Here is a 20,617-nt window from a genome sequence, read left to right on the forward strand (position 1 = left end):
CTTGGTAGGGCTCARATTTGCTGTTTTATTATGCTTTGGTACAGGCTACTCTTGTGTTTTCCTCTACAGGTTTTAATTCTGTGCAGGTTACTTTATCTATGATATTTCTAGTTAAAAGCAGGAACCTAAAATTAAACAAGCTTCTTGCTTGTCTTCAAAATTGTAATTAAGCTCTAACACAGTATTAATTTCTAGTTCAAAACAGCTTAAATTCTTGCATATCCTTAGTCTTTTTTTTTTCTTCTAACTTGCCCCTTATCCTAATTTTTAAGTCCATTTCTTCAGTTTGTTGTTCTGTTACTGAAGAGATGAGGAATCTGTATTGACTTAATGATAACTTTGTCTTTTTGTTTGCAGATAAGGCCATGTGAGTGTGCTGGCAAGTTGTAGATCAACTGTCTTCTCAAACTTGTGGACAGGAAGGATATTCTCTCCTCCTATTTTATTTTTAATGGTAAGTTGTTCAAGGAGGCTCCTGCTTTTATTGAACTTACCTTTTTAGTTCATATTTTTGAATCTATCATGAATAACTTTGAAAATTGTTGTAAATCTTTAAACTGAAGATTCAGTGATGAAGTTTGGAAACCATCCAGAAGGATTTGAGTTAAGATTTAGAAAAATAATTTTGTTTCTCTGAAGATGAAGATTTGTGGTTGAACTTCATGATCTTGAAGGTCTTTTCCAACCATAATGATTCTGTTCGGTATTTTAGACCCTGAAATCAATGTCAAAATCTCTGCTAGACCAGTATCCACTTAAACACTAATCTTATTGTGCAGAAAACAGAAATAAATTTGTTTTATTCCTGGATGTTGATAATATACTGGATTTAAAATCTGCATCTGTTAATTACTTTTGCCCTGGGTAATCTGTACTTTGCTGACATGTCATCTTAGAGAGAGATTTAAGCTAAATCTGCCGAGGTTAAATGTTTGACTATTTGCTTCAAATCTCTTATTATCAGTTATACTTCTTATATTTATTGATATTAAATCGGTGGTTAGGAGGAAGCTTCATTTGGTAAAATCTTCCTTACTGTGCTGCCCCATGCACACACCCCCCGGAGATTCCTAGAGGGGGGAATAACTGTTGTGTGGTGGGAGAATGAGAGCAGCTATGTAGTTTATCCGTGGTCTTGTGAGAGAAGACGTGCGTGGCCCTAGATGGGGAGAGCTCCTGCCAAAGTTCAGACAATTTAGTTAGCATTACTAAAGCTTTCCCCTCTTGAAACAATGTTAAGAAACTCTTTTTGTGGGCATGCTTGAAGAAACCTTACTTTCAGGTATTTTCAGGTGGAGATATGAGGAAGCAATATGGCATATGAAGAGTCATGTGGTCAATAGCTCATGTGGTCAACAGAAGGAAAAGGATGGAAGAAAACCCATTGGCTCACTTATTCTCTCAGTAATTCCACTTTTTGTAATTAAATAATAAGATAGCTTGATTGTTTTCTATAGAGCCATCTAGCTAGGCTTGAAGTTTACTAGCAAACTAAACACATGCCCAAAGGATTGAGTTCCCTAAGGAAATACCCACAGGCCCTGGTCTTCTGTGGTGGTGCTGGGAGCAGCGGGGTCTGGGTGCACTAGTGGCCACTGTGAGGTTGCTGAGGTCCCTCTGCTTCTCCTTGCTCCTTACCAAGCCTTCAGGTTTGCTGTGATTAACCCTTGATCACCCAGCACTGTAGGTACTTGCTTTCTTCCACGATGGGCTTTGGTTGCAAGCACCAGTGTGCTGAGATGTGGTGGTGTCTTGAAAAAGGTCTTAAAAATGGGATCTTAGGGAGTGAGCTTTGTTTTTGTATTCCCATCAAAGTGATGCCTTAAACAGAGAGGAACACAAAGATACCAAAAACTATTTGCAGTAAACATAATAAAATGCAACTTGGTTGAATACCGATCATTCATGTATCACAAATGTTCTCAGCTGGCATACAATTTGCAAACCACCTAGTCAATGAAATGGCAGCCCTATATTCAAACGAATCGCTCTATATTGCAGAAAATATTATTTTTTCTTCCCCAAATTTCTTCTTTGAAGCTTTTCATTGTAGTGAATAAGAATAAAAATATATTTTAATGATTTAATTATTTGATTWGGCATGTATGTTGAGCCATTGTCATTGTAAATGAAGTCCTTGTCACTTGAATTATAGTTGTGCCTCTTTTTTCTTTTTCTTTTTTTTTCCCCCTCAGGATATCATAGGATATTTTAGGATATGAAACTAGCAATTCCTTACTATACCATTTTTATATATGTCACTATGCACTATATATGCCCTCTTTTTCTAAACCTTTGCTATGATCATACRATACTAGACAACAAATGTCTACTGCAGAGAATGTTAGAGAGCGTGTAGTCAGGAGAGAAATACCAAATAGAGGGGCTGGAAAAGCATCCTGATGTTTACCAGTCAGAAATGTCCATGTGCCAGGGGGGCTGAAAAGCTCCCTTGTCATTGCACGTAAGCAGATGGAAGAAATGCGTGGTTACAGCTAGTTGGGCTCTACCTGTAGGGCTAAATGTCACATACTCAGTAAAAGCTAAATTTGTGGTTGCTTTATAGCTAAAACTTCCAGTAATCAGAAGTATTTCTGACATTTAGAAATTATTCTGACATAAAGACATATATCGTTGGTCATGGATAAGTTGAATTATTTGTAGACTCTTTGCCTCTTATGTGAGTTTTTAAGAATATTAACCCTATCCTTAATGGGTGATAGATCCATAGAATGATTCATTAGCTCCTATCCTTGATGTAAAGCACATAGTCAGGACACGTTTCCTTCAGATTTGCTTCCAAGGAGAGAAGTTTGGCTTTTTCCAGAAGGAGAAACTGGTAGCTTTTCCAGAAGGAGAAACTTTGAGAACTGGAGAGAGAGATGGGAAAGAAGAGGTGAGGCAAGAGAGAAACAGGCTTCTGGAGAGGGGCAGGAGACTTTTGGACTATTCAGCCACCCAAAGGGTGAAGAGCACTAAATTCATGGGAGTGAGTGGAAGAAGCAAACAGGTGATCTCGGATTTATTATTTAAAAAAAAAAAAAAAAAAGTGACACGAGAGAGAAGGTGGCCCAGGATCCTTGCATTGTACAAGTGTTAAAGTCAAAATGCAGTGGAGCTGGTTTGGGGAGAGACTGACTCTAAATTTGATAGAGAAGCCTCTTCTCAGATTTTGGTCTTATTTGAGACGTGCTTCATTTTCGTAGAGCATCCTTTCTTGTTTCCTGTCTGATTTTCTTATTAGAAGAGGCTGAGTATTTGGGTTCAGCTGTTGGCTGTATTGGATGACAACTCTTCAGTGTGTATCTAATTTTGATTCTTGGAGCTGGGTGACTTTATACTTTTAAATTGCAGCCTGACAAAATGGAATTGATGTTCATACCCAAGGAGGAGTAATTTGGTGAATCTGACATCAGTGCAAGGAGAAGTTTAGCAAGCCCATCCGTTTAAAAATGGCAATATAAACACATACAGAAATATTCAGTGTTATGACTGTTTGAAACTACGTGGGCAATTCMGTGCCACGTTGGTGCTGCAGCTGAGCACAGTCATTGGCCTCCTGTCTGAACCGACTGCGGCCGTGATTGGCATCGTAGTAATTTCCCTACTGAATTATGCAGTTAGTGAGCAGGGATCTGTTTGAAGATGAGCTTTCAGTCTTGGCTGCCTGCAATGATTAACTACATCAGTTTCTAAATTTAACTGATGTAGTTAAATTGCTTTTTGAACGGCACGTAGATTAGTCTCCAATGGCTTGATTTTTCATACATGCAGCACGTACTCCCTGTAGATTACATGGACTATTTTACAGTGTAATTTAAAGCAATGTATGCATTGATTGATCTGTTACATAATTCAGAGGAGGGTGGGGAAGGTGCATGCAGTCCTACATAACTCTATTTAAATTTTGTTCTCTGAGGATCAAGGTCAATGCCTGCATGTGCCTAGTGTCAGTTTAGGAGTCCATGTAAACTGTGGTTGCCAGTGCACAAGTTTTGCCCAGTTTGGTGTCACCCTCCAACAGGATCCCCGGCAGAGCAGCCGCGTTGCCTCGTGGCACGTTAGTGCAGATGTGACAGCAGCAGTTGCATCCCTGCTTGGAGCACTGTCCCAGATCCCTTCCTCTCCCATTGTGGGACTTGTCCAACTCAATGGTATTAAATAGTACAGCATTTCACAGAATCACAGACTGGTTGAGGTTGGAAGGGACCTCTAGAGATGATCTAGTCCAACCTTCCTGCTCCAGCAGGGACACCCAGAGCACGGAGCACAGGGTGGCAGCCAGRCAGGTTGGGAAGATCTCCAGAGAAGGAGACTCCACAGCCTCCCTGGGCAGCCTCTTCCAGGGCTCCGTCACCCTCACAGTGAAGTAGTTCTTCCTCAGTCTTTCCTCATGGGAAAATCATCTTACAGGAATACATTTGTTGAAGGAAAAGAGGAAGACCTGACTCTAACGTGCATTAATGAGGGGAGTCCTGCCTTGTTCCTAGAACTGATCCTGCTTTTTAAGTGGAGGCTGAAATTCCTTAGTGGGGTTGTAAGACCTGAAGTCAGTGAAATGAGTTTTAGCCAGGTGGTGAAGGTGGAAGTGAACTGCTACTGCAAGCAGTGACTGGAGGCAGGTGCTTAAACACTTGAAATGGGGGCAAGGTGGGGAATAGAGTTTGGGAAAAGTCAGCAAAGATGCCCAATACAGTTAGAAAATAGTGTCATGATATTAAATTAAAAAAAAAAAAAAAAAAAAAAGGGAGAGCAGGTGCTGATTATCCCATTTCATCGTTTCTGAGAAACTTTTGTTTTAAAAGGTATACATTTCACTTTTAAGGGAAAACTATTTCAGTACCTTAATCACCATTTTTCTTTTATGGGGTTTATATAGGTGACTCAAGCCATAAAGGTGAGATTGAGGTGGATGCTATTTGCATCCAGTGGAGACTTCGTGTAGGTCACTTGAGTAAAGGAAAGTTGGGATAAACCATCAGGTCCGATCAGTTAAAGATTAAATATATCTGGGCTTTGAGAAAACTGTAGGATAATGTGAAGCTTAAACTTACAGAAATATTAGTGTTTTCCATTAACTGTTTTTTTTTCCCACAAGTCTTGAATTACTGCTTAAGTGCTAGTTTTATTTATTGAAAAATTAATATGTGTGTGTATAAACTTTCCCATAAAGCTGCGCAGAGGCAAACTGCACAGTAACGCCCAAATCTGCCTCMCTTCATAAGCACAGAACAATCAACCCTCTGTTGCAAATCAATTGAAATGATTAAACATCTTACATGAGGGCATTTTCTGTAAAATGAAGACGTGGTTACTTATCTGGGGGGGGAAAGGTTTTAAAGGACAAGTTCATAGCAAGCATATGTCAGAGTTTCCTATCTTCATTTGGTTTCATGTCTTATAAAATGTGGTAGTTTAAGAAAAAYAAAAGTGTCCTAAACTTCAGCACTGCAGATTTTTTTTTTTTCAGTGGCATCAGCTTGTTTAGATTCAAAATAATCTACTCACTAGTGTTAAGAATGACCATTTGTTCATAGGCAAAGTTTTCTATTTAGAACAAATATCAGTATCAAAAATRCTTTGGTTCCGTGTGACGTGAATTTGCTTACAAATATATTCCAAGCTTTGGAACTAACCACGATGAAGCTGGAGTAAGGAAAGATAGTTATGCAGTTTTCTTGGAAAGGGCTGTTTGAAATTAATTTTAAACTGCTTGCTTTAATTGAGTTCCCAAGAGCCTGCAGTGATTTTTAAGATCTAGATAGTTGCCCTTTCCTTTTTACCTTTAGGAGCAAAGTGCAAAATTAAAACATGTGTTTCATTGAAATTCATTGCAGTCGGATGCCTTTTCTTGTGGATAAAACATCAACTTGCAAAACTTCCTCTGCAGTTTGTGTGTTATTTATTTATAGGATTAAACAGATGCTCTTAAATTCTATTCTTGATCTGGTTGTGGCTGCAGAGCTKCTTTATGTGGCAGCCTGAACTATACATTAAAATACTTTTTAAAAGAGTATTAATGAGTATTTAAAAAAGATTAATTTAACATTGAAGTCTTTCCAGGCAGCTGCCTGAAGGAAACACTGCCAGTCCCTAGTTAGCTGGGTTCTGTGTTTTGGGATGAGGCTTCATCTACTTCTGCGTTCTCTTCCTTTTCTCCTATAAAAATAATAGGCATATATTATGTGGCTTTTTTTTTTTTTTTTTTTTTTTTTTTTTTTTTTTTTTTTTTGTGCTTTAATAAGAGCATAGTATTTCAATGATGTATTTTATCCAAGATGGTCTAAGGGCATCAGGAGGGGATAGTAAAGAGAGAGGAGCAATTATCTATGTATTTTTTTAAAAAATAAGAATGAGTCTACAGAGTCAGTCTGTGAGAAGTACCAATTCTAATAAAAATTAGTCAGATACAGTGCAAGGAATAAGATTTTGAACCAAAAAAGCCTCGCATGCAAACAGTGGAGTAAAAAACTACTTAAAAAGGAAAGAGCAGGAGGCGCTGTCAGTAGCTCCTAAAAAGGTAGAAAAATAGGACTATTACCTTAAAATTTAGACCAGGGCAACAAAAGTTCAGGCCCAAGTATAAAGCTATTTGTCTCCTCTTACTTTTCAGGCGTTCAGTTTCTGAATTTAGATAGATGGGCCCTTCCCTCTAAAAGCACAGAATATGGAAGCTGTGATCAGTTGAACACTTAATGCATTCATATTCTATTTAAAGATGTTTAAAGTTAAAATAATGGGGAACAAGTTATGCATACAAATATGAGAAAAATGTTCTGTGCTCTATGTATGATAAGAATTAAGACTTTTAAGATATGTATGCATCTCGAACCATGTAGAAAATGGGTCCCGGGGTGTGTGTGTGTGTGTGTGTGTGTGTGTGTGTGTATATATTTTTTTTTTTTTGGTATGGTTTATCATTGATTCAATCTCTCATTTGGAAAGGAAGAGGGTAAGAAGACATTTGTTAAGGGTGGTGGTGGGGAGGATCTTTTGGCGATATGATGTTGCCTTTCATCTTTCCAGGGACATGCTGTTTCTGAGGAGCAGTAGTTTCTGTTGTTTCTATCTCTCCCTTCTTTTGGAGTACTGAGTATTTGTAAAAATTATTTTAAATACTTTATACATTTTTTTACTTAACTAAAATCAATCATAATGTGYTTATAGGCTGCTTTTTTCTTTGAAGGGAGATCTTGAGCTACTGTGTACCAACTTAGCATTCACCACCAGTAGCTACTTTCATGGAAACGATGGAAATGCAGTCATAAACTAYGAACGTGGCTAAAAAAGTAAATACTATTTGTAATGCATTCATGAAAAGTGTCATGTAATATAATCCTTAAGACATGACAGATGCCTTTGAGCCTGAGGAATGAATATATAAACAAGGTTTTTGTTTTGTTTTATGAGATGGATGGGCCTTTTTTTGAGTTTACAGGGRTTTCTTGGTGATTTGGGGGAGATGACAAAACTGCAAGTGACAATGAACTGTTTTTAGTGTCGTTTTGGGTTCTTACCAATACGATGGACTAGACCCTACAGCCTCCTGTGGCAGTATCGGCGCTCTGTTTCTTGTAGAAACCAGAGACTAACAGGTCTCTCMGATCTGGTTACCTCATTTTAAGTGATTTCTTTTGCTTAGCGGGCCTGTCACCCCCCAGCCTAGTGGTTGTAGCTGTTCCTTCAAATACCTTTATCCTGCTCCACTGAGGCAAGGGGTTCCCTTGAATTCCTCATGTTCTTCCTTTACATTGGAGCAGATTGAACTATTTYATTATCACTTGCATGACCTCAGTTGTAAGGGAGGCACTTCTTTAAAGAGCTCTGAATTCTTTCATCAGGGTTGTATTTCTGCTCATTTACAGCTTCTTCCAGTGCGGAAGTGCTTCAGCCAGGGCCAGCCRCGATGATAGCAGAACTGCTGAAACAGGGAACGGGGAAAAGAATCCATCAAAAGGCATCAAAGAGCAGTTGGCTTACAGCTGGCCTCAAAAGCACGACTTAATGGAGCGGATCCTAAGGCAACAGCTGCGTTTTGCTTCTGAGGAAATTCAGCTCATGTTGTGGTGGAAGCGTTTGTTGCTGAGAATTGGTGTGATCTTGGTGCAGTTTCTGGTCCTTCTGCAGGCTTTGTGAGCCTTGTAGCGCAACTGCAAGGACTTCATGCTTCTGCCCTATAAAACTGAGACGTTGCTTCCCTTTTTCGGGATCTGGGGATAGAGGCAGTGGCTACGTGTGGGGACACTGTGGTAACGTGGTGCTGTGGCAGTCATAGCCCTGTGGGCCTAGGCCAGGCACTGTCGCTCCCGTGGGGGATCACAGGCCCTCTTGTCAAGATGGTACCAGCAGGTGGGGAAGAAGACCCCAACTTAGCTGGATATCCTGTTCTCACTTGGTATTTGGTGGCTGACTGTGGTAGGAAAGGAGTGGATAGATGAAGCTGGGGCTGCTGTCAGAGTGTTTTCATGTCCTTCCTGTGGAGCCTTGATCCTTCACTTGTGTTCTAGAAAGCTATAATTTCAAGGTAGTTTGAGAGACTTTGAGCCTTTTTGTTTGTTTTCATTTGTTTTTTCGTCAGTCTCTGTCCTTTTCTTCTACTTTGTCCCCAGATAGAAAAAAAAAAAACAAAAACCCAAAACACTTCATTTGGGATTTTTATGAAGTAAATCAAAACTTACTAAGGGTTTTTCATTACAGTATTGCCTTAGTTTGGATCAGGAGTATGTGTATAATGTAAACCTCCCAGTTGTCAAGTATTCTTTCTTCTGCTTTGCTGAATCTGAACCCAAACAGCGCTCTCCACGAGCTTACCTGATGGTGCTTGGCACCTAATAGGCCTTCAGTTTGTGAGGACAAAACAGAGCTAATGTGGAATAAAACCTTCCCTTGCCCTCCATAAAATGTACACGATACTGCCACAGAATCATCAGCACYGACTATTTTGCTCTACACATGTCTCTGCTCCACTTGTACCACAGAATTTGCTAATGTCCTCTTAGCCTTAATTACTGCTTTGCTAATTCCTTTTAGAGTCTGTGAACATCCCTGGTGGCCCAAAAGAGGAAAACCACTGATGGATGGCAATGTTTTCTGTCTTGTGGAGTCCATCYAATTAGTTCAGTTCTGCTCTTACTCATTTTTCCACTGTTTTCATCCAGTTTACCTGCACTTGGCATTGAGTGAGGGAGCAGGGTTATAGTTAGCTGTAAGTCATTAAGATACTTCCAAATCCTCAGTATTTATTCCTGAAGTTTCATAGTGTCTTAAAAAGCAGTGTTAAATTTTTAAAACTGCTTTTAAAAAAGAGAAGATTTCCTCTTCCCCCCCCCCCCCCCCCGAAGCCGTTTTCTGGAGCACTTCTTCCCTGCCAGCTCCATGGAGAGCTGTTGATGCCATGCCAGATTGCACGGAACAAAGCCATTCAGGCTCCAAGTTTTGAAAGGGGATTTTGAGAGAAGACTAACTGCTGTATTCAATCTGAGACCTACTATGGTTTTATAGAAGCTCATTTGTCTCATAATGGGAGTTACTGTCAGTGTAATGATGAAGACTCTTAAATGCTGCAAGTAGGCCATTGTGAGCAATACTGTGCTATCAAAACATGTTGCTTTTGCTAATGCCTGACACTGATTCTGGGTTTTGTTTTCAGAAACCTCTTAGACAAGGGTTGTAGGTCAGGCAAAACTTTGACAACTGTATTTGGGATGCTAGTAAAAGGGAAATCTGTGACACAAAAAAAAAGATAGAAATGCCAAGGAAGAGTAATGTGTTACATTTGTTTTCAGTCTTATATGCTTCATATATTAATAAAATAGTATTTCAGATATTTTCAGAGTTCTTTCTTTCTTTTTTTTTTTTTTGTATTTTACCACAGTTTTATTTCTTAGGGAATTCGTTTCCTGCTGGAAGTTGTAAATGAGTATCTGTGCAGGTAAGGTAGGTGTGCAGGGAGGCTGAAGCAGGTGGCCTGAGGAGCGAGGCTGCTGAGCGCTGTGTGCCCAGGCCCCACGAGCAGCAAGGCTGGGAGCAGCAAGGAGGGACCCGTGCAAGCACAGGGGCAGCAGCCAGGCAGGCTTGGYCTGCACTTGCATGAACACCAGCGACGGCCTCGACCTCTTCCCTTCTCATTGCTCAGGGCATGATCCATTAGTGGAACATATATATATATATGTGCAGTGTTCATATCTGGGCTTGGACTGTCAGCTGGGCCTGGCATCCCCGCTGTCCTGCACTGCTGGCACCTGGGCCTATGGATCCTGAGATCCATGCAGTGCTGTTCCTCTTGCAGGTACCCCCTGGGACACTCTATGGATTCCCCAGCAGCTGGCCTTGGACCCGCAGTCCATGCTGGAGCCGCTCCTGGTTCCTTGCTCTTTGAGGTCCCTCACTCCTGGACACACGTGTGCACAAGCTGGTCCTGGTTGAGGCCAGACCCTCCTCTGCGCTTAGCCCGGACTCTGTGGTCCCTTGGGAGCCACCCCCTGGGGCCTTGCCCTGCGTGTAATGGGCCTGGTTCCCAGCTCACCTGACCTCCTGGCCAGCCCTTTATATTTTCCTCTGTTTTTCCACGTTTGTTCCTCCCCACATCTCTTATATGTCTCCCTTGCTCCATATTTGTTCCTTCCCTAAATATCCCAAGGCGAATCTTCAGCAATCCCTAAAGGCTGTTCCCCAGCATCCTGCAGGATATCCTGCAACCCTGGAGTGTAGGAAGATAACCGGGGTCCCCAGTGTGTTTCCTTGAGCCCTCGCTGGGCTGGGAGCAGCCGGAGCTACTTATCCTGCTGTGTCCTTTGGGCTTGCAGAGCTGGAATTTTGGAAGTGGCTTGAGCAGCGGCATGGTGAGGAAAGGAGCRTTATCTGCCTTGATTTCCAGTGCACTCTGCATGTGCTACTTGCTCATAATTTAATTCTAGGCTTATTTGCAGCTCCTGTACTTCTGAAAACTGATATTTTGCCATGGCATCTATAACTATAACTGTTTTAGTTGAGTTGATATAATTTCTATCTTGAATGATTTGATGTTTTGAGAGATGCTTGTCTCCATTCTCTGCTTCCTGGCTGCTGACTTTGCCTAGTTTTGCTTTCTTGTCTTCCTGTCTTCTTGATAGATAGGGACTGCACAGAATTGCACCCAGCCTACCTACAATCAGGAAATGTGTTTGAAGACCACTAGTAGAGGTTTTAATGTACAGCGAATTTCACTGGTTGTGCTTGGATTAAATACTTCCTTGTCACAGGACGGTTTGTGACTTTTGCAAACACTTTATCATGCTACCTACAGGTTATGTTAAAATGGGAAATGCTTAAAGTTTACACTACACTTATTTTTTTGTGTAATAAAAATACAGAATGGCTRCATAATTAGCTGAGATAATTGACTACTTTTAGCTGTAAATTTATTTTTATTATTTACTAAATTTTAAAATGTAAATGTGAAACTCTGACTTACTTTTTGAGAATGAGAGTGTGAAAATAAATAGTTATGCTGTTTACGTCAGCATCTTCAACTACGTGCATAAGGCTATTTTGGATTTTTTGAAGAATTAATATAGATGGTTGTCAGGTCACCTCTTTTCTTCTGCTACATTTACCTGGGTTCTGCCAAATTAGTGAGGAGGAGAGGAGAGGGCAAATTAGGGAGAAAAATAGGGAGGATTGAAAATTCAGGAGCACATAAGGTTTTTCGCTAGAGAAAGCCAGCCACCTAAAAGAARAGGTATTAATGTCACAGGAATAAAATGGTTGCATACAAAACTAAACATGTTAAAATCTTAAATTTCTAATTTTTGCTTATTACAGATGAATTTTTTTTGTGATTATCCGGAAGATGGTAGCCAGGAGTCAGAGGGGAAGGTGCCCTAATGGAGAGCAAGTGCAATATTAGCGCTTAAGTTACCAAGCATGGCACATAGATATTGGAGAGAGCTGTAAAAAGTATCTGTGCTGCAGAAGAACTGCTGGAGCTCAGGCCTCCTTAGACACTGCGCTGAAATAGTCTGCTGGAGCTCAGGTCTGCTCAGTCAGACRCTGCAGTGAACTGACCACAAACGGGCAGGACGGCGGCTGCAGCAGCCCGGGCGCTTTTCATGGCTGCTTCCCTGCCTGGCCGTTGCTGTTCCGTCGCTCCCGAGGACCCTGCGGATATGGGCTCCATCCGTGGTCACGTGGCGCGTCCTGGGATGCCGCCGTCCGTCCGTGCCCGGGAGGTGGGAGCTTCGCRGGAGCAGATGGCGGGCTGGGCTCGGGCTGGCCGTCGTCACAAAGCTTCACGTTGCTTCGTTTAGACTCAGCTGTTGATATGTGGGGACAAACACAAAATACTTCATTCACTTTTTCCCCCCCCCTTAAAATACAGACAACATCTCTGTATTTTTTTCCTGCATGGGCTAGCTCCCTCTTCCAACTTTCTAATATAAAGGGAAATAAAATGTTGAYATAAGCTTCATAAACAGTATACCTCAGGAAATCCTGAGTCTGCTCCCTGTGGATGGGGGAAGCTCCAACTTGAAGAATTTCAGGGATGTCAGTTTATTTAGTCTTTACTTGAATTTGTACAGGCTGCCTGTGTGCTGGGGCCGTGTGCCAGGAAATTTATGCCTCCATCACAAAGAAGCTCGCTGTTCTGGCAGGCATTGAAGTCACTTGACAACAAGGTATTTTATGGGTAGTGATATATTGTGCTAGCCCCACCGCAGCAAGAGCTGAGCAAGAATCGCTGCAGGTGCTTCCTCGTGGGAGAAGAGCGAGGACACCTGAACTGGGAGGCCGGGAAGCACRTCAGGATTTTAGGGAAGGGGAAGATTCAGGTTGTCTTGGGAGAAAATGCTTTTCTTTTGGGGCTTAATTTATGCTATTGCTCTCTTCTGTGATCTCTGAGTGTTTATATAGATATGTATATATTAAAAAAATATTTATTTTTATACACACACAATGTTTTTGCATGCACACACACATTGCTGTGAGTGTGTGTGTGTATATATAAATATATATAAATTACAGTGCTTTTTTTTTTTTTTTTTTTATGAAGACCTGTGAGAACACTTAGTGCTTCCCTCCCGATGATGCTTTACATACTAGATTAATTGCTGAAGGAAAAAAAGAGCTTAAGAACATGGACTTTTCTGAAAAACAGTGTCTGAAGGGTTTTTAACCGTGAATAAATATTAGAAGACAAGAGAAAGGAGGGAACACTGTGTACTGCCACAAAATTGATATTATTGGACACAAAGGGGATCCTTCATCACTTTCYGACTTCTGCCTCCAATTCAAGGTTAATTAGAGTTCCAAGAAACAAATTACTGAATTTGCTTCTGTTTTAGCTTAGGGTCATTTGAGGATTTGAGCGGCGTGTTCCTACTGCAGGCTGGATCCTGAAGGCCTTAACAATTGGCAGTTGTCACATGGGCTGTGACCCAGACAGATATTTCAAGCACTTCAAATCCAATAAGGCTCTGTTAAATGGGATCAATGTAAGTCAGCAAGGCGTAACTGCAATTTGCATTTTTCTAAATAATCAGGGTTTTTAGCTTCTGATGCACTTATTGTTTGTGAAGGAGGAAAACTCTTGTAAATGCCTTCCAAAAGGCTCTAAGAGCTGTAAGGAAATTGCTGTCTGCGTTACTGCAGTTCAAACATTAAGAAAAGGTGTTTGTAGTTGCAGGCYTTTAATATTCTGTGTCACAGAAGTTGTTATGGCATCAAATTGTCTAATGTAGCATAAAGCATGCATCATACAGTAATGATACTTACTACAATGTAATATTACATTGTAATACAAGATGTTCTTGTATAACACATTACTGCACTTCTGTAATGTAGGTAACTTTCCATATTTTGCACTAGAAGAATAAGCATTGGAGTGCTTGCTTTGAATGCCTAAGCTGTGTATGTCTATCATTCAAGACAGCTTATTGAAAGACTATTATAAGTCTTTTAAATTATAAGAAGATAAGCCATTCTGAATGCGCTCTAAYTTTAATCATCAGACTGATGAGCTGGGAGTTTGTGTGTTTGTAATGATGCCTTTTGGACTGTASTCTCGTCAGGTCCTAGGAGGGGCAGATGGTGCCTGGGCTGCATCTGAACAAGGAAGGGACTTCCTCTAAGTGGAAAATACCCCGGTATGGGTGACTGTTAGTTAAATAATAGCATTAGTTAAATAGTAGTTATCTTCTTTTTTTTTTGTCTGTTTTTAAAATATTTTGTCCTAAGAGAAACAGCATATGCTAAACAAATTGGGAGGGACCATGCAAGGAATCATTAGTGTAAGTACATTGCAAGCTGTTGGAGCCATACCTTGCCTTAAGGCTGGGTTCCCATACCTTGCTTTAAGGCTGTTTCATGGGAATATGTGTGCTGGTTGCTAGGGAAAGAAGCACCATGTATAGGCACTTCTGCAGGAACCCGGGATGTGGCGTTTGACAGCGGAGTGTGAACTGCGGCTGGATCTGCAGTTATCTCTGAGGTGATGAGAGCCGAGCCTGCTGGCACGGGAAAGCAATTGCGACCAGTTAGTGGCTCTCTGTGACCTAACTAGCTTGGCTTCACAAAGCAGGCGAGAGCGACTTACAATTCTGCTTGTTCTGATCTCGTCCAGTTTACACCCCTCACTGAATATCACCCCTCTAAAAYGAACAGAACACCACGTAGGGGATAAAATAAAATTAGATTTCACAAGAAGCTGTTTTTCAAAATCAGTGTTCTTTTCAGAACTCCTGAATTTTCCTATATGTAATCACTGGTTATTGAAAGTCGGAGGAGAATTGAATAACTTTAATTCAGCTGCAGTATATTCACACATGCAAAGATGGTACAAAAGGGGGTAGATTATCAGTCTGAGTCTTTTTTTTCCCTGTGATGCAGCACAAAGAACATCTTCCACTGCTTAGCATGGTCTGGAGTTGTTATGGCTGAGTGCTCCTTTTGAAGACACAGTATTTTTAAAGGGTCGATGTTTTGGGGGGATTTCGACCGTATATGATAATAGGGTATTTATCTTGGCATTTACTTCCTTCATCTCTGGGCTTAAAACTCAAAAGGCTGACGCTGTTTTGTATATGCACAAAAAAATATTTTGAGCTACTATACAAAACTATTGGAATTGCATTTGAACAAACTCCAGAAAAGGCAGAGCCTGTATCTTTCCCATAAAGACAAACAGTAGTAAAACCAAGGGAAAACAAATGGTGACCGAGTTCAGCTTTGTTTGAGCAGGAGAAGAGGCAATAATAAATTCTTGGAGTATAATAAGGATTTTGCGAAAGGTCATTGGAGAGAAAACAATTTTCAGTGCAGCCTAAGTGCTCCCTGATTGAAACAAGTCCAAATGTAAGATAGCAAAAACTACACAAATGCTGTTACAGGACTTGGAAGGACATTTCCCCYTCTCTTTTCGTAACACCGAGTGCAGTATGAATGTTAGCAGAGGGAGGTTGGGTGGCGGTTTTAGACTGGTGGTGCCCTCAAGGGTGGGCGTCAGGGCGGAGCGGAGCAGGGCGGCCCTCCGGCGCCGCGGCCGAGCGGCCTGCATGGCCTCATCCTCGGAGAGGCCTCRGGGAGGAACCACCCGCTGCCTGGAGCAAACGGTAACGATGTCAGTCAGCGTCGGAGCCCGCGTGGGCACAGTGGGACTATCGTGTCCCCGGAACGCTGCCGTGAAGTGACTGGCAACGTGTCAGTCGTGAGGCCTCTGTCAGGCGGCATCTTGTTCCCTCAGATCAGCTTTGTTCCAGGCTGGGCTCACCAGAAGTGCCTGTGTGCCTTTTTCTCAAGGTTTGCAGTGCACACTCTTAGTGATTTGGTTTGTGGGCTTATTTTCCACCTTATTTTTTTTTCCCCAGACGCAAATATACCACATGCATAAGCCCCCTTGCCAYGTGGGTTTGGTTACACAGAATCACTCAGAATCACAGAATATTCAAGGTTGGAAGGGACCTCTAGAGATCATCTAGTCCAACCTTCCCGCTCTAGCAGGGACACCCAGAGCACGGGGCAGTGTGGCATCCAGGTGAGTTTTGAAGACCTCCAGAGAAGGAGACTCCACAGCCTCCCTGGGCAGCCTGTTCCACTGCTCTGTCACCCTCACAGTGAAGAAGTTCCTCCTCACCTGGAGATGGAGCTGCCTGGGTTTCAACTTATACCCATTTCCCCTTGTCCTATCGCTGGCCACCGACAAAAACAGCTTGTCCYCTTCCTCCCTGCATTCTCCCTTCCTGAACTTATACATATTAATCAGATCCCYTCTCAGCCTTCTCTTCTCCAGGCTAAACAGGCCCCACTCAGTCTYTCCTCATAYGGGAGATGCTTCATGCCCTTAATCATCTTGGTTGCTCTTCTCTGGACCCTCTCRAGAAGCTCCACGTCCCTCYTATACTGGGGAGCCCAGAACTGCCCCCAATACTCCAGGTGMGGCCTCATCAGAGCTGAGCAGAGGGGCRGGATCCCCTYCCTTGACCTGCTGGCAACATCCTCCTGATGCAGCCAGGATCCCATTGGCCTTCTTGGCCATGAGCGCACTGCTGGTGCCCTCATGGTTAACTTGGTGTCAACCAGGACTCCCAGGTCCCTCTCCAGGGAGCTACTCTCCAACAGGTCAACCCATAATCTGTCCTGGTGCCTGGGGTTATTCTTCCCCAGGTGCAGGACCCTGCACTTGTCCTTATGGACCCTGCACTTGTCCTTATCCTAAGGTTCCTTAGGGCCTTCTAGCCTTTTTTTTTCCTTTTGAGAGAAGGAATTTGGCTCCCTGAATGAGAGGTCCATTAGGAAAAGGACAGCGTGTGGTCTCAAAGCTATCGTGGATCACCTGCTTTCTGATGCAGGATGGAAAGAAGGGCTGGGTGGTTTGATCCCAGTGTACAGCTTGTGAAGCTGTATTACATTTCAGGTAAGCTTTTTTTTTCTCCGCCTAAATAGACATTTTAGTAACAYTGAGTGTGAGAAGAAACATGAAAATGCATTCACAGAGAACAAATCCTGCTATTATAAAATAACAGCTACCTCCAGTGGACCTGCAGTGTGTTTCTACAGTTGTTTTGGTTCTTTCTCTGAACAGGCTGCTAGGCACAGGGATCTCACCTCAGGTCCATGGAGGCCATTTGGAAATTAAAGATTTAAAGCCCCAAACACCTACACTAGGTGAGAATGTGAATCAGGAGGAGGTGACATGGTCTAACCAATGCCTCATAGAGCTTTTAGTGGCAAGATAAGCCTGCAAGCCTAGTTGAGGGATATTCCCAGATGCCCTGGGGAATATAGATCTCAGCTGAAATAATGATGAAATGAAGGTCTCTGAAATGGTTGTAGTGTTGAATTTGTAAAAAATAACAATATTTCAACATGGAGAAAATAGCATATATYTATTTTTTTAATATGTTCACAGGAATAATAAAGCATCTTTGTACAGATTTAAGAGAAAAATAAGCCAAGCTAATTTACCAGCAATGTTTTTTGTAGGGGTCAGAGTGACAAAATTGTTGAGATACCTTGTTGAAACACAATCAGCAGATGCAAAACTGGGGTTTTACAACAAAGGCAGAAAAGTTATTATCTGACATAGGGAGAGAAAATAAGGCAGATTCCTAACTTGTCTTCAAAGTTGTTACCAGTGTTTTAAAACGGTTTTTACATTATAACCTGTACTTCAATGGAAAGAAAAACTATGCAATAAATTTCAGGTTGAATCACTCTTAGGGCTTTTGTTTCCTGTGCAAGAGAACATGAGTAAAACAATTTATTATTTTAATATTTTTTTCCATAACAACAGAAGTGAGAGAGTTATTGCATGCTTGTTAGATTGGTGAACAACTAGGTGATGCTATGAAAGTAAGACACCTCCAGATATTTTTTATATGCTTTTTTTTGGATGCTTAAGGAAGTCATGTGCTCTCTTTGGATGGTAAGTATTTTATATTCTTTTTCAGTATGTAAAATATTGATTCAAACTTGGCATAGAGTGCAACCAGTTTAAATAAGCTTCCTAAGTACAGCTGAATGACATTATACAGCTCATGAACTTCAAATAATGATTTCCAGATTCTGCGCTCGTTCAAGGTTTTTAYTTGCTTATAACTTCTTCTATATTAAGACAGAAGTTCATGGCATTCACAGATTATAATGAATAGGAAGAATTCCCAAGCATCAAGTTCCTGATCATCATCATTTAAGACAAGGGACAAGCACTGAGGGATGAGCAGAGAGGCTCTTTTGTTCCTTTCCTTCCATTGAGCTGAAAAGATAGAAGTTTCTGCTGTCCATGGATCCYGTTCTTCGTGCCTGTAAATGAAGGAGGGGGGCCCTTTAGGGAAGAGGAAGAGATGAACTGATAAAAGATAAGTCCTTAAAAAAAAGGGCATCTGTGAAATCAGTGTTTTGGGTCTTTCGTCTTGCTTGGCTTTGCCCTTTCTCCCTGTGTACCACAGATGCCTGTGTTGAATGTGGGATGATGCCAGTGTCTAGAATTACAAACTTGAGGAGGAAAATGGCAGTATTGCCAAACTAGCTGTGGTTCAGAGATGAAAATATCGGTGTTGATAGGAGCATTAAGACAATAAATTTGGGGAAATTTAACTGCCTGCRAATGTTTGAAAGAGTGAAACACCTCAGGCATCCTTGGTGGGAGGCAGCATAATTCGATTTGGGAACAAGGGCTCGGGAGAGCAGTAACATTTCTCCCTCTTAAATGAGATGGAATTCACATCCAAATTCAGACAGACACATTTCAGAAAATTCATATGTTGCTTGCGCATCTCCTAGGTACTTGAGCCTCTCATACTGTTCTTATAAAGGTAGGGAATAGGGAGTGTTTTTGTTGCTCTCCTGGCTTCTGCTGAGCTCCCATGAGACTCATGTCTGTGTYGTTATATAAATTTAGGTGTTTAAATGTTGAATAAAATCCCATCCAGTACATCGCTCTGACACRTGACATATTTAATATCTCTCCTGTTTCTCTTCCTCATAAAAAGAGAATTATGATGGTTATTCTTTTTTATTGAGGTCTTGCAGGTTCATCAATAAAAAAACTCTACAGCTCCCTGAAAATGATAGAGTGTGTGCAGAGACTCTAGGATGAATATATGGGAAACTCTGGTTTGCGGTAAATCTGCTCAGCTTTGTTATGCTCTGCCCGGGGATGACAGATGAAACTTCTCTCAAGGGCTTGAAAAAGAGATTGAGCAAAATCTTTGAGCAAATATTACAGGGAAACATTCATAGGCGGCTGTATGGRAAAGTGGACGTGGTTTTGTAGTATTTATGTGTAAAGAGCTCTAATGTTATAAGAATGTCAGAATTAGCTCTGTGTTTTGAGTGCTTGTGGGGCTCCCGTGGGAGCAGCCCCCCATGGGTCCACATGGTCCTGCTCCCGCTTWGCCCGGCTCTCCCGTGGCTGCTCCTTGGGCCTCGCTGGAAGCCGACGGCCGAACTCGTGTCCTCGCTGTGGCTAATGCTGTGTCACGGTGCAGGCGGGCTGCTGCTTTTCTGAATGAGGGGCTGTGCAGTGCTGGGCTGCAGCCTCRACCTGCTTAGCCTGTCTGTAGCTCTGTGATCATCCGTCTGCTCGGCAGCTGGCGGCGGTCACGGTCCGTGAGCTGCTGCTGCTCTTGGAAGCAGTCACAACTGCGTGACCGATAGGTGGTCTTTTCTGCTTATTTGGGGAGGGTTGGCAAGAAGCCCGTGGCTGCAGAAATCCTAAGATTCGTCAAAAATGTGATTCGGTGTTTAATACAGGGGCAGAGAGTGTAGGCTTCGTTGGGGGTGTCTGTGCTGCTAATGAGCTCAGGCTGTAGAGGGACTTAAGCGGAGGAGAAATGTGGAGCGCAGTAAGATTTAAGAAACCGTAACACTAAAGCTGTCATCAGAACCACCAAATTTCCCACACAACGCAGACCAARGGCAGTTCTTTTTAATTTCCTGACGTATTTTATTAAGAGCCCCTCTGCATGGCTTCCATTTCCCAGGAAATGTGATATCCTCGCCTGCTTAGGGCCTCCTCATACACAAATTGGTCTTGGTCCTGTTTGCTCGGATACTGTGGCTAATTCTGTTAAGTGAAGAAGAGGCACCAGCCAGCTCGATTCCTGCAGATTATTGTTATTCCTACAGTAAAAAGGAGCCAAGGAGGGTGTCTTGTCTCTGAATCTCCGTCTCCCATCAGGTTATTGATTCCTTTTGGTCTGAGTGTGGTTCTGAGCAGGTTTAGCTCATGAAAGGCCTTGGTGGCTGCATTAAATAATTAGTTAAATGGTTGCAGAAACACTTAGGTTTCCTTTCCGCAACTGGCAGCCTGCTTCTCATCCCCTGCCTGAATTTAGCCCCTGTGATTCAGAGGTTTATTTTGTCTTTATTTCACCTTCTGTCTCCTGCTGTGTGTATTTTGAAAAGATTTTATCCTTTATACCTGCTTCTGATGAATTTGTAAGATTTTCTTTGGGTTCTTTGGGTTGTGTACAGTGGAGAAGAGGGTGGTTGCCGTTTAATGGCAATGCAGGAATAAAAGAGGTTTTTGGCTTACCTGTGGGTTATGTGTTGCCGAGCTTTTATTAAAGACAGTAGATACATGAGAAGGCCGGGTGTATTTCTAGTAGGCCTTGCTGTCTTCTGGCTACGATCAGAAGTT

General features: G+C 42.0%; 1 protein-coding gene across 1 annotated transcript in view; it reads left to right on the top strand.

Moving 5' to 3' along the window:
• Positions 1-362: 362 nt before the first annotated feature.
• WASF3 (WAS protein family member 3) overlaps positions 363-20,617 on the top strand; it is a 46,308-nt gene continuing 26,053 nt past the window's right edge. Inside the window, exon 1 of the mRNA XM_026049846.1 lies at positions 363-454. The gene's annotated coding sequence lies outside the window, so the exon portion shown is untranslated. The remainder of the gene's footprint in view (positions 455-20,617) is intronic.

This window comes from Nothoprocta perdicaria, unplaced genomic scaffold (genome assembly GCF_003342845.1).
Source record: "Nothoprocta perdicaria isolate Ctin4 unplaced genomic scaffold, notPer1 scaffold_62, whole genome shotgun sequence".
In the NCBI taxonomy this organism is placed as follows: Eukaryota; Metazoa; Chordata; class Aves; order Tinamiformes; family Tinamidae; genus Nothoprocta; species Nothoprocta perdicaria.